This window comes from Manis pentadactyla, chromosome 10, assembly GCF_030020395.1.
Source record: "Manis pentadactyla isolate mManPen7 chromosome 10, mManPen7.hap1, whole genome shotgun sequence".
In the NCBI taxonomy this organism is placed as follows: Eukaryota; Metazoa; Chordata; class Mammalia; order Pholidota; family Manidae; genus Manis; species Manis pentadactyla.
The window spans coordinates 39,595,709-39,610,002 of NC_080028.1; the positions used below are offsets into that span (position 1 = coordinate 39,595,709).

Below are 14,294 nucleotides of genomic sequence, written 5' to 3' on the forward strand. Positions count from 1 at the left end.
TATCCCAGAACACCCACTTTTGAAATGCTAGAGAAACATTTTAATTTTCCTTATTTAAAGCTTTGTTATCTTCCTGTGAGCTACCCAGAGTTCACAGAAATATTTCCTAATGTTAAAATATGATGGTTTATCTTATAATTCAGAAACCATGTGTATATTCACAGTGAATAGAGGTTCTTAAGGGTGAGGGCCTATGAATGCACTTAGATTCTCCTACCGGTATCTTTTTGTTGAGTTGGATGGTCACTTAAGTCATCTGAGGTACAGCTTCCAATAAAACGATGAAGAGTGTCAGAGGTAAGTACTGGGTGTTTCATTAGTCAGGTACCTTTCTATTTGTAGCTGATGATGTAGATACTTATTTTCACTCTAATAATATATTTGACTTTGTATGTGTTTCATTCTAGGAGCAAAAATAAAGTACTACATTTGCACTTTATTTCTGCTATTTTATGAGGAGAATCAATAGTTTCTGAGATTCTCTATAGAGCAAACAAACCTTCATCAGATTGAACTTGTGGGTATGACTCATTTAAAGCATCATTAAATTGGTGGAATTCCAGATACAGTGGTTTGACTGGTACAGAGAAATAACTCCCCAGATGTTTTCAAACCTCTACCTTTGTCTAGCTCTCTATGATGTCTGTCTTTCCTTTTTATCTATCATGTGTCCATCTGGAAGTCTATCTATTCCATTTATCTCAATTATTAATGATAAAGATTCAATTTAAAAAACATCACTCTCTGGGCATCCAGGGGAGGCGGAGCCAACATGGCGGCGTGAGTAGGACAGTGGGAATCTCCTCCCAAAAACATATATACTTTTGAAAATACAACAAACACAACTAGCCCTAAAAGAGAGACCAGAAGACGCAGGACAGTGGCCAGACTGCAGCTACACCAGCGAGAACCCAGCGACTGGTGAAAGGGGTAAGATACAAGCCCCGGCCCTGCGGGACCCGAGCGCCCCTCCCCCCAGCTCCCGGCGGGAGAACAATAGGCAGAGCGGGAGGGAGACGGAGCCCAGGACTGCCGAACACCCAGCCCCAGCCATCCGGGCCAGAGCGCAGACACAGTATATGCCCAGGGGGCCCTGGATACTGGGAGAACAGGGGGTAGACCTCAGAGCGGGTGCTGAAGCTGATGCCCCTGTGACAAAGAAAAGCGGGGGCTTTTTTGAAAGTCTTAAAGGGACAGGGACTTAACAGCTTGACGGAAACAACCCAGGTCACAGTACAGCAGCTGGAAATTACAGGGAAAACCGGGTGCACTAACCCCCTGGGCAACAGCTCTGAGACCCCTCACGGAGGCAAACAGTCAAGCAGCCCCCCCATCCATCACCCCACCGGGCGCTGCGAAAGCAGAGAAGCAGCCTGAGACAAATTCCGCCCACAGAAAGGGAAATTTCTCCCTTCCGGCCAGGCAAGACACAAAGACCCACTCTACACGCAATTACCCAACACAAGCCACTAGGGGTCGCAGTTGCCCCAGTAAAGAAAGGCCAGTAGTAAGTGAAAATTTTGGCCCTCCCAGCTGACAGTCAATAGCACCTGTCAACATGAAAAGGCAAAAAAATATGATTCAGACAAGACTAACCCAGACAGCTTCGGCATCTGCTACATCTTCCCCTGAGAAGGAATCTGGGGAGATAGATTTAGCCAGTCTACCTGAAAAAGAATTCAAAACAAAAGTCATAACCATGCTGATGGACTTGCAGAGAAATATGCAAGAACTAAGGAAGGAGAATTCAGAAATAAAACAAGCTCTGGAAGGACTTCAAAACAGAATGGACGAGATGCAAGAGACCATTAATGGACTAGAAAACAGAGAACAGGAACGCAGAGAAGCTGATGCAGAGAGAGATAAAAGGATCTCCAGGAATGAAAGAATTTTAAGAGAGCTGAGTGATCAATATAAAAGAAATAATTTAAGAATCATAGGCATTCCAGAAGAAGTAGAGAGAGAAAAGGGGATAGAAAATGTCTTTGAAGAAATAATTGCTGAAAATTTCCCCAAACTAGGGGAAGAAATGGCCTCTCAGACCACAGAGGTACACAGAACTCCCATGACAAGGGATCCAAGGAGGGCAACACCAAGACACATAATAATTAAAATGGCAAAGATCAAAGACAAGGACAAAGTATTACAAGCAGCCAGAGAGAAAAAAAAGGTTACCTACAAAGGAAAACCCATCAGGCTATCATCAGACTTCTCAACAGAAACCCTACAGGCCAGAAGAGAATGGCATGATATACTTAATGCAATGAAACAGAAGGGCCTCGAACCAAGACTACTGTATCCAGCACGAATATCATTTAAATATGAAGGAGGGATTAAACAATTCCCAGACAAGCAAAAGTTGAGGGAATTTGCCTCCCACAAACCACCTCTACAGGGCATCCTACAGGGACTGCTCTAGATGGGAGCACTCCTAAAAAGAGCACACAACAAAACACCCAACATATGAAGAAGGGAGGAGGAGGAATAAGAAGGGAGAGAAATAAAGAATCATCAGATTGTGTTTATAATAGCTCAACAAGCGAGTTAAGTTAGACAGTAAGACAGTAAAGAAGCTAACCCTAAACCTTTGGTAACCACAAACTTAAAGCCTGCAATGGCAATAAATTCATACCTTTCAATAATCACCCTAAATGTAAATGGACTGAATGCACCAATCAAAAGACACAGAGTAATAGAATGGATAAAAAAGCAAGATCCATCCATATGCTGCTTACAAGAGACTCACCTCAAACCCAAAGACGCGCACAGACTTAAAGTCAAGGGATGGAAAAAGATATTTCAAGCAAACAACAGAGAGAAGAAAGCAGGTGTTGCAATTCTGGTATCAGATAAAACAGACTTCAAAATAAAGAAAGTAAAAAAAGACAAAGAAGGACATTACATAATGATAAAGGGCTCAGTCCATCAAGAGGATATAACCATTATAAATATATATGCACCCAATACAGGAGCACCAACATACCTGAAACAAATATTAACAGAACTAAAGGAGGAAATAGAATGCAATGCATTCATTCTAGGAGACTTCAACACACCACTCACTCCAAAGGACAGATCCACCAGACAGAAAATAAGTAAGGACACAGAGGCACTGAACAACACACTAGAACAGATGGACCTAATAGACATCTACAGAACTCTACATCCAAAAGCAACAGGATACACGTTCTTCTCAAGTGCACATGGAACATTCTCCAGAATAGACCATATACTAGGACACAAAAAGAGCCTCAGTAAATTCCAAAAGATTGAAATCCTACCAACCAACTTTTCAGACCACAAAGGCATTAAACTAGAAATAAACTGTTCAAAGAAAGCAAAAAGGCTCACAAACACATGGAGGCTAAACAACACGCTCCTAAATAATCAATGGATCAATGACCAAATCAAAATGGAGATCCAGCAATATATGGAAACAAATGACAACAACAACACTAAGCCCCAACTTCTGTGGGACGCAGCAAAAGCAGTCTTAAGAGGAAAGTATATAGCACTCCAAGCATATTTAAAAAAGGAAGAGCAATCCCAAATGAACGGTCTAATGTCACAACTATCAAAATTGGAAAAAGAAGAACAAATGAGGCCTAAGGTCAGCAGAAGGAGGGACATAATAAAGATCAGAGAAGAAATAAATAAAATTGAGAAGAATAAAACAATAGCAAAAATCAATGAAACCAAGAGCTGGTTCTTCGAGAAAATAAACAAAATAGATAAGCCTCTAGCCAGACTTATTAAGAAGAAAAGAGAGTCAACACAAATCAACAGTATCAGAAATGAGAAAGGAAAAATCACAACAGATCCCGCAGAAATACAAAGAATTATTAGAGACTACTATGAAAACCTATATGCTAACAAGCTGGGAAACCTAGGAGAAATGGACAACTTCCTAGAAAAATACAACCTTCCAAGACTGACCCAAAAAGAAACAGAAAATCTAAACAGACCAATTACCAGCAACGAAATTGAAGCGGTAATCAAAAAACTACCAAAGAACAAAACCCCCGGGCCAGATGGATTTACCTCGGAATTTTATCAGACATACAGGGAAGACATAATACCCATTCTCCTTAAAGTTTTCCAAGAAATAGAAGAGGAGGGGATACTCCCAAACTCATTCTATGAAGCTAACATCACCCTAATACCAAAACCAGGCAAAGACACCACCAAAAAAGAAAACTATAGACCAATATCCCTGATGAACGTAGACGCAAAAATACTCAACAAAATTTTAGCAAACCGAATTCAAAAATACATCAAAACCATCGTACACCATGACCAAGTGGGATTCATCCCAGGGATGCAAGGATGGCACAACATTCGAAAGTCCATCAATATCATCCACCACATCAACAAAAAGAAAGACAAAAACCACATGATCATCTCCATAGATGCTGAAAAAGCATTTGACAAAGTTCAACATCCATTCATGATAAAAACTCTCAGCAAAATGGGAATAGAGGGCAAGTACCTCAACATAATAAAGGCCATCTATGAAAAACCCACAGCCAACATTATATTGAATAGCGAGAAGCTGAAAGCATTTCCGCTGAGATCGGGAACTAGACAGGGATGCCCACTCTCCCCACTGTTATTTAACATTGTACTAGAGGTCCTAGCCACGGCAATCAGACAAAACAAAAAAATACAAGGAATCCAGATTGGCAAAGAAGAAGTCAAACTGTCACTATTTGCAGATGACATGATACTGTACATAAAAAACCCTAAAGACTCCACCCCAGAACTACTAGAACTGATATCGGAATACAGCAAAGTTGCAGGATACAAAATCAACACACAGAAATCTGTGGCTTTCCTATATACCAACAATGAACCAACAGAAAGAGAAATCAGGAAAACAACTCCATTCACAATTGCATCAAAAAAAATAAAATACCTAGGAATAAACCTAACCAAAGAAGTGAAAGACTTATATTCTGAAAACTACAAGTCACTCTTAAAAGAAATTAAAGGGGACACTAACAGATGGAAACGCATCCCATGCTCATGGCTAGGAAGAATTAATATCGTCAAAATGGCCATCCTGCCCAAAGCAATATACAGATTTGATGCAATCCCTATGAAACTACCAGCAACATTCTTCAATGAACTGGATCAAATAATTCAAAAATTCATATGGAACCACCAAAGACCCCGAATAGCCAAAGCAATCCTGAGAAAGAAGAATAAAGTAGGGGGGATCTCACTCCCCAACTTCAAGCTCTATTATAAAGCCATAGTAATCAAGACAATTTGGTACTGGCACAAGAACAGAGCCACAGACCAATGGAACAGACTAGAGAATCCAGACATTAACTCAGACATATATGGTCAATTAATATTTGATAAAGGAGCCATGGACATACAATGGCGAAATGACAGTCTCTTCAACAGATGGTGCTGGCAAAACTGGACAGCTACATGTAGGAGAATGAAACTGGACCATCGTCTAACCCCATATACAAAAATAAACTCAAAATGGATCAAAGACCTGAATGTAAGTCATGAAACCATTAAACTCTTGGAAGAAAACATAGGCACAAACCTCTTAGACATAAACATGAGTGACCTCTTCTTGAACATATCTCCCCGGGCAAGGAAAACAACAGCAAAAATGAACAAGTGGGACTATATTAAGCTGAAAAGCTTCTGTACAGCAAAAGACACCATCAATAGAACAAAAAGAAACCCTACAGTATGGGAGAATATCTTTGAAAATGACACATCCGATAAAGGCTTGACGTCCAGAATATATAAAGAGCTCACACGCCTCAACAAACAAAAAACAAATAACCCAATTAAAAAATGGGCAAAGGAACTGAACAGACGGTTCTCCAAAAAAGAAATACAGATGGCCAACAGACACATGAAAAGATGCTCCACATCGCTAATTATCAGAGAAATGCAAATTAAAACTACAATGAGGTATCACCTCACACCAGTAAGGATGGCTGCCATCCAAAAGACAAACAACAACAAATGTTGGCGAGGCTGTGGAGAAAGGGGAACCCTCCTACACTGCTGGTGGGAATGTAAATTAGTTCAACCATTGTGGAAAGCAGTATGGAGGTACATCAAAATGCTCAAAACAGACTTACCATTTGACCCAGGAATTGCACTCCTAGGAATTTACCCTAAGAATGCAGCAATCAAGTATGAGAAAGATCAGTGCACCCCTATGTTTATCGCAGCACTATTTACAATAGCCAAGAATTGGAAGCAACCTAAATGTCCATCGATAGATGAATGGATAAAGAAGATGTGGTACATATACACAATGGAATACTACTCAGCCATAAGAAAAGGGCAAATCCAACCATTTGCAGCAACATGGATGGAGCTGGAGGGTATTTTGCTCAGTGAAACAAGCCAAGCAGAGAAAGAGAAATACCAAATGATTTCACTCATCTGTGGAATATAAGAACAAAGGAAAAACTGAAGGAACAAAACAGCAGCAGAATCACAGAACTCAAGAATGGACTAACAGGTACCAAAGGGAAAGGGACTGGGGAGGATGGGTGGGTAGGGAGGGATAAGGGGGGGAGAAGTAGGGGGGTATTAAGATTAGCATCCATAGCGGGGTGGGAGAAAGGGGAGGGCTGTACAACACAGAGAAGACAAGTAGTGATTCTACAACAGGTTGCTACGCTGATGGACAGTGACTGTAAAGGAGTATATAGGGGGGACCTGGTATAGGGGAGAGCCTAGTAAACAAAGTATTCGTAAGTATTCGTCATGTAAGTGTAGATTAATGATTAAAAAAAAAAATGCAGTTCCTATGTGGTGACCTCTAATGAATTCTACACAATAATATAAAGGACATATAAAAGTGTAGGCAAAGGGTCTGTTTGTGTTTATACAGAGGATCAAAGCCTAATTTGGCTACCCCGAAAATGAACTAAGAAACGATATGAAAGAGAACTTCCAACATCAGCACTCTCGGGAAGACTCATGCCAGAAGATGATCATCAAAAAACCCCAACAAAGATCCACGCACTGCTACAGCTGTAGATGCACTCATCCCACCAGCTCCTGGACTTGCCATGGGAATGAAGGAGATATCTAAGCTGGCCTGTGCATACAGTAAAACAACAAATTTGACTGGATCTATACTGTTGGAACTCAACCAAGAATTAGGAGAAGTGCAAATTGTAGCGCTCCAAAATCTTACAACTACAGACTATTTACTGTTAAAAGAACATATGGGATGTGAACAGTGCCCAGGAATGGGTTGTTTTAATTTGTCTGATTTTTCTCAAACTATTCAAATTCAGTTAGATAATAACCATCATATCATTGATAAGTTTTCACAAATGCCTAGGGTGCCTAACTGGTTTTCTTGGTTTCACTGGAGATGGCTGGTAATTACAGGTATGCTTTGGTTATGTAACTATACTCCTATTATGTTAATGTGTGTGCGCAATTTAAGTAGTAGCTTAAAATATATACATGCTGAAGTTACTCTACAAGAAGATATGTCAAAGAAATAATCAATCTTCCCATGTTTTCTCCCGCCTGCTACTTCTATAGCTTTTCTTCTTCCTTCCTAATTACAACGAATTCTTAAATAGAATTCGTGCCTCATATCAAATTTACCGAGTATCATAACTCCTCCAAGTGGTAAAGATACCTCAAGACAAATGCTGGGCATAGAAGCCACAGGGCATAAATATGCAAAGAAATAAAAAGCTAACCATTTCAAACAATAAGGCTTCTCTCTCACTTACCAACTTAACATTTCCCTGTGTGGCCCCGGAAGATGACTGGTTAGCCAGAGACGGGTAAGGTTCCTCAAGGGAGGAACAACCTAAGACAGGCACAGTCGCTGGGGGGTCATCAGGTGAGAAATTGTGGATCAACAGAGGTGAGGCTTAGAACCTCACCCCCCCTGTTCTGAGAGAAATCTTCTGCATATGTGGATGTTTTATTGCCCTTGTCTAGCTTGGATTAACACATAGTCTACAGGCACACACCTGATCATCTACATTTGCTCTCTTACAACACTAAACTATGTTTTCTACCTTTATGTTGTATCTACCTACCACTTCAGCATCCTATTAAAAATAATAAAGAGAGAAATGTGGTATCCACATATAAATCAAGTATAAAAATCAAATGTGTATTCATATTTGAACTGACTGTTTATAGTTCATAATGCATGAGCAAAACCAAAAGTTTCTGTGATGACTGCCCTTGTACTGTTCACCAAGTAACTTATTCACTATGTAAGAATTTGTTCTCCATGTAAGAACTTGTTCGTTATGCTTCAGAAGATTGGAGACTGACGAAAATTAGGCTTGGGGTGGATTAATGATTGTGCATTGAGCATTGACTCCCCTATACAGAATTTTATTGTTGTTAACAACCATTTGATCAATAAAAATGAGAGATGCCCTAACAACAACAACCAAGAAAAAGTACACACTTCCAATTGTAAAATAAATAAGCAACCGGGATGTAATGTATAGCATAAGGAATATAGTCAAAATATTGTAACAACTTGGTATGGTGATAGCTGGTACTTAGAATTATCATGTATATAAATGTTGAATCACTGTGTTGTACACCTGAAACTAATGTAATGTAATACTGTGTGTCAACTACCCTTCAATAAAAACAAAAAACAAAAAAAAAAAAAACACATCACTCTCTTTTAGCACTGGGATTACCTACCTGCCAACTATCAGTCTCTCCCTATTTCTAAAATAATGATCTACAGCCACGGCATTGTACTGGGGAATCAGCTTAGTGGGAGCTTATACTACTCACTCATTTCACAAAGATAAGGGAGCTTCATACCCTTGATGAAGGCAACATACACTGCAAGGATACTTGTTGGGAATAATAAATTACAGTGAAGACTATTTAGACACCAAATTTATTGGATCCGATGAAAGTCCTTTTTTATTCTTTAGTGGGGGAAGACATGAAACATTGTAACAACTCTAGCCTATATAAATTCAATGCCAGCCACATTTGCAATTAAAAAATTTCCAGTACTTTCATTTTAAGAAGTAAAAGTAAATACTAATTTTAATTATCTATTTTCCTTATGTCAGTATATCCAGAATATTATGATTTCAAAATGTATACAAATAAAATTATCGATGAAATATTTTTTATCAGTTTTTTTACCAAGTCTTCCAAATACTGTGTGTATGTTACAATTGCTGCACATCTCAATCAGACCAGCCACATGTTAAGTGCTCAATATCCATATATGACTAGTGGCTACTATATTTGACAGGAAAGATAGAGAACAGTGATTGAAGGTAGCACAGAGTTGAATAAACCGATGTAATAAATTAGATATGTAAGAACAAAATTTTGATGTTCTTGCCCAGAGTGACTGTCTGGTTTGCTATTGGTCTTCTTACCACATTGACAGATAAACTGAGTTTATAGAAATTGTAATAAGAAGGAGAACACCAAGTCTCTGCTTAGAGGATATGACACATTGGATAAATCCAGAACATTTGGTCATTTTTCTTACTAAAGTGAATATAATCTATCCATGAAAAATATAATTTAATGGCTGTTAGAAACAAATAGTATCTGAGAAAATCGTTGTAGAGAAGGCGCAAGATTGTAAACAGAGAAAACAACTGAGAGAGAGATGATGGGGGTTTTGTCTAGTGAGCTGTTGATGGATTAGAGATGTATTTTTTTTTTTTAGAGATGTATTTTAATGTAAAAAGACAGCATTTGCTGATGTACTGGTCTAGGTGTGAGAAAAAGGAAAGACCCAAGGGCATCTAATAAGATTTTTACTTGAGCCCCTGGTGTGTGTGTGTGTATATATATATATATATATGTACATCTCTCTCTTTCAATCTGATCATTACTAAGATTTGGATGCCTTTTAAATTATGTGATTGGACATGATCCCCTTGGGAGATCTCGCATGTAGATATGAGGGCAGAAGGGAGGCAGGGGTCCTTTGTCATTTGCAAGCTGGTTTAGAGAAGTGCCCTGAAGAGGAGGAAGCAGTGGGGTATGAATAACACCAGGAGTGTGGTAGTAGAGAGGCCAGGAGTAAAATGAGTTTTTGAGGAGAAGCTGTTAAAGTATAATCAAGTGTGACAAACATAAAGATTGATGAATGGTTATGCCGCTTGATAAGAAGAAGGTGAACAGTTCCCCTGATAAAAGAACTTTTGACAGTAATGGGAGTGAAGCTGAAAAGAAGCAGGAAGAATTGTGAAATGGGGAGATGCTGTGCAATGGGTGCACAGTAACCGCTATGCTAGATGAATAGATTCTGGAATCTGCTGTACAATATAGTGTCTATGTTACTACTGCATTGTACACCTAAAAATTTAAGAGGATATCTCTCATGTTAACTGTTCTTACCACAGTAAAAAATCTGAGGAAGAAAAGAAACCATTAATGTTCTAATAACAGTAAAAACTCTTCCCATGAGGAAAAAAAAACCAGTGCTGGAAAGCAAGAAAATTAAAATAGACTAAATATACTTCTTTGGAGGCAAGTTGCTGTTAGACGGAGCAGAAAACTGAGGTTATAGATAGGCAGTAATGACAAAGTGAGGGTTTTCTTGAATTCTAACTCTTATTTGGAACTAATTTAAACTTTATAGAAAACTTGCACAATTAGGAGTAGTACCAAAAGTCATGAATAATCAGATACACGTACCATTAGAATTTTCTTCCTATTTCCCTTGATCTCTCTTCATAATAGTTTTGAGACACACTTGAGGTTAAAATACAAACATCATGGTCCTTTACTGCTATATTCTTACACATTTCAGTGTGTATGTCCTAAGAATATTTACTTGAAAAACCACAATAATATTATCAATTTCAGTAAATTTAACACAAACACAATAATTTCCTCTAATTTGTGATCCATAATTCATTTATGTCCTGACAAATATCCTGAATAGCCTGTTTTTCTCCCTTCTACACAAAATCCATGTAGTGTCAGGTATTGCATTTGAATGTTATGATTCTTTAGCCTCCTTATTTGGACCATTTCTATAGTCTATATATATTTTTATATTTTGTAGAACACAGTCTCCCTTTACCCTCTTTTTTCAATAGAACTTCCTTAGTTTGGGATTCTTGGAAGTTTTCTCATGATTCAATTCGAGTCATCCATTCACAGCTAGAGTACCACACAGATGGTATTATGTCATCCTCAGGGTGACACATCTGATCGCCAGGTTAAGTTGTCCAATTACTCCATCATGCAATTACTACTTTTCCCTTTCAGCAACTAAGTAGACTATCTTAAGACCATGCAAGTATCCTACTCCTCAACAAAATGTTCCCCTTGATCTTGCATGTCTTGATGGTTTTTAACTAATTTGCTCTTTATTGTGATGATTGTAAAGGATGATTTCCAACTCCAGCCCTCCTTCCACCTGTAGCTGGTCCATGGCTTTCTACCATAACCAACAGCTTTCCCTTCTTATCAAATTATAATTGATGCAACTAGATTAATATGCATGGATTAATGAATTCCTAGTTTTCAATGCCTGTAAATAATTGCTGTACTTAATAATCACGGTGCTCAAATTGTCATACATTATGTCATTGAGACACTCTTCGAGCTGGCTTCTCTGGACCTTGGCATGACTCAGATTTAATGTCCATACTTCAATTTTATCCCTGGCTTTTGGCATAACAGGATGTCGTGTGCTCACCTTGTACCTACTCTACTTCAGTCCTGGATCAAGCAGTTTTTAGGGAGTATTGGATCATTTTAGTTGAGAACACAGCCCCAAATTTGCGATGTAGGTGAGCTCATTACTAACTGGATATCATTTGCTTAGCAATTGTAGTAGGCTTAAGAAGTGTAAGCAAGCATATATATACCTATATAACATCATATAAATATATGCACATGCATGTTTAACATATATGTGTACACATACATATGTGCATAGATAGATGTATATATATCTTCACATACACATTTTAGGAATTATAAATTTACACTGATAACTCCCATTCCAGTCTATCCATTCAGGTTCTTAGTTGTTTTTCTGCATTTGTACTTATTCCTTGTTGAAAACCCTGATAGTTAGCATATCCTGATTAGTTCATAATAGATCTAAAATAGTCAGCATAGCTTTGTCCATACCACTAGAAAACAGAAGCATACTAAAAAGAGTTCAGGATTTTTTTCCAGTTCTTCCTGTTTCAGACCAAGGCTGAGTGGATACAGCTAGATAATATGTTCATAAGAACTTATATTAGTTCTCCCTTTTCCCTGAATTGGTATGATAATGGTGTTCACTTGAGATGAAAATGGTCTGTTTTTATCCAATTTGCTCTCAGTGTTAGGTCATCTTTACCATCTCCATTAATTAAAACTGACTTTATTTTGAATATTCATTATGAAAAGTTTCTGAAGGGTGATACTATATGAAACTATAGTAAAGTATAAGAAGCATCTTTCTCTAATGGGAAGGACTATTAAAAGTTATATAGGGAACAGCAGATTCATATGCTGATGATATGCTCTAGAAACATGGAAGAAATTAATAATGCAAAAAACAGAGAGGGAGAGATGCTACCTGAAGAGCTAAATACCTTCTTGAGATATCAGAGATTGGCTTCATAAAATAAGAAAAACAATATCTGTATAGTCCTTATTATTTCCTTAGTGCTATTATAAGCATTTCACATGGTTTAAGTCATTGAAAGCTCACAGTAATTCTGTGGTGTGATCTTGTAATTAACCCCTTCTTACAGAATGGAAAACCGGGAGCACAGAATGGTTAAGAGACTTGTCCAAGTTTGCTCAGCTAGGAGAAGACAGAGATATGACATAACCTCAGAGACACTGTTTCAGTCTTCCCCGTGTCTATTCAGTGGGGTTGGAAGTATCACCACATGAAAGATGAACTATAGAAGGAAATACATATGATAGTTTTAATTGCAATTTATTGTTAGTATTTGATCCATCACATTGCACATTTCTTCTCAGATCCTGTTTCTGTGAGTTTTATGTGAAGATTGGCAATCGATGGTCGATGATGAGAAACCATTCAACATTAACAATCTTCATCTTACTGGGACTGACAAATGACCCACAACTGGAGATTCTGGTCTTTTTCTTCATGCTTACTACATATATGTTAAGTGTAATTGGGAATCTGACCATAATTTTCCTTGTCTTGGTGGATTCTCATTTAAAAACAGCTATGTATTTTTTTCTTCAAAATTTTTCTTTCTTAGAAATCTCACTCACAACTTCCTGTGTCCCTGCATACCTGTACATCATATCAAGTGGGAACCAAATCATTACCATCTAAGCCTGCTACAGCCAAGTATTTTTTGTTATCTTCTTTGGAGCTACAGAATATTATCTGTTGGCTGTGATGTCCTATGACCGCTATGTGACCATCTGCAAAACCCTGCATTACGTGACCATCATGAGCAGCAGAGTCTGCAGGAACCTCATCCTCAGTTGTTGGGTATCTGGTTTATTGATTATCCTCCCATCCCTTTGTTTAAGCCTTAATCTGGAATTCTGTGACTCTGTTATTGACCATTTCTTCTGTGATGCTTCTCCAATACTGAAGAATTCATGCTCAGATACATGGTTCATAGAGCAGCTGGTTCTATTCTGTGCTGTGTTGACCTTCATAATGACTCTTGTATGTGTAGTTCTGTCCTACATATACATCATTAGGACGATTCTAAGATTACCCTCGACCCAGCAAAGAAAAAAGGCCTTCTCTGTTTGTTCATCCCACATAATTGTGGTTTCTTTTGCCTATGGCAGCTGCATTTTCGTATATCTCAAACCTTTAGCCAAGCAAGAAGTGGCCGTTAATAAGGCAGTTTCTCTGCTTACTATATCTGTTGCCCCTCTGTTCAATCCCTTCATTTATACCCTAAGAAATAAGCAAGTAAAACAGTCTTTCCATGACACTCTCAAAAGATTTGTATTCTATTCAAAGAAGTAGTAGAAGAATAAACTGGGAACTCAATATAAAAAAATAAATAATCAGAGTATGGATGGAAATTGAAGGTATTGAGACTGTTAACGCTTGACAGGTGTTAAAGAAAGATGAGAAGAAATTCTAAGAAAGAATACTAAAGGATAAGCATTAAGAGGCAGGCACTTTTATACTCCCCTAAAAGTATGAATATGTTATATCGCGTTCTAAATACAATTCAATCAATTCTACTCAGACTTTGCAAATTTTCACTAGTCATGATTCTTATGTATAGACATGTTACTCCTTTTCTCTCCTTGTAATACAACCTGTTTGAAGTGTCTTCCCTTTTCAAGAAGATAAA

At 38.1% G+C, this 14,294-nt stretch overlaps 1 pseudogene; it reads left to right on the top strand.

The window, feature by feature from the left end:
• Positions 1-13,021: 13,021 nt before the first annotated feature.
• Positions 13,022-13,957, top strand: LOC130685162 (olfactory receptor 6C2-like; annotated as a pseudogene).
• The last annotated feature ends 337 nt before the right edge of the window (positions 13,958-14,294 follow it).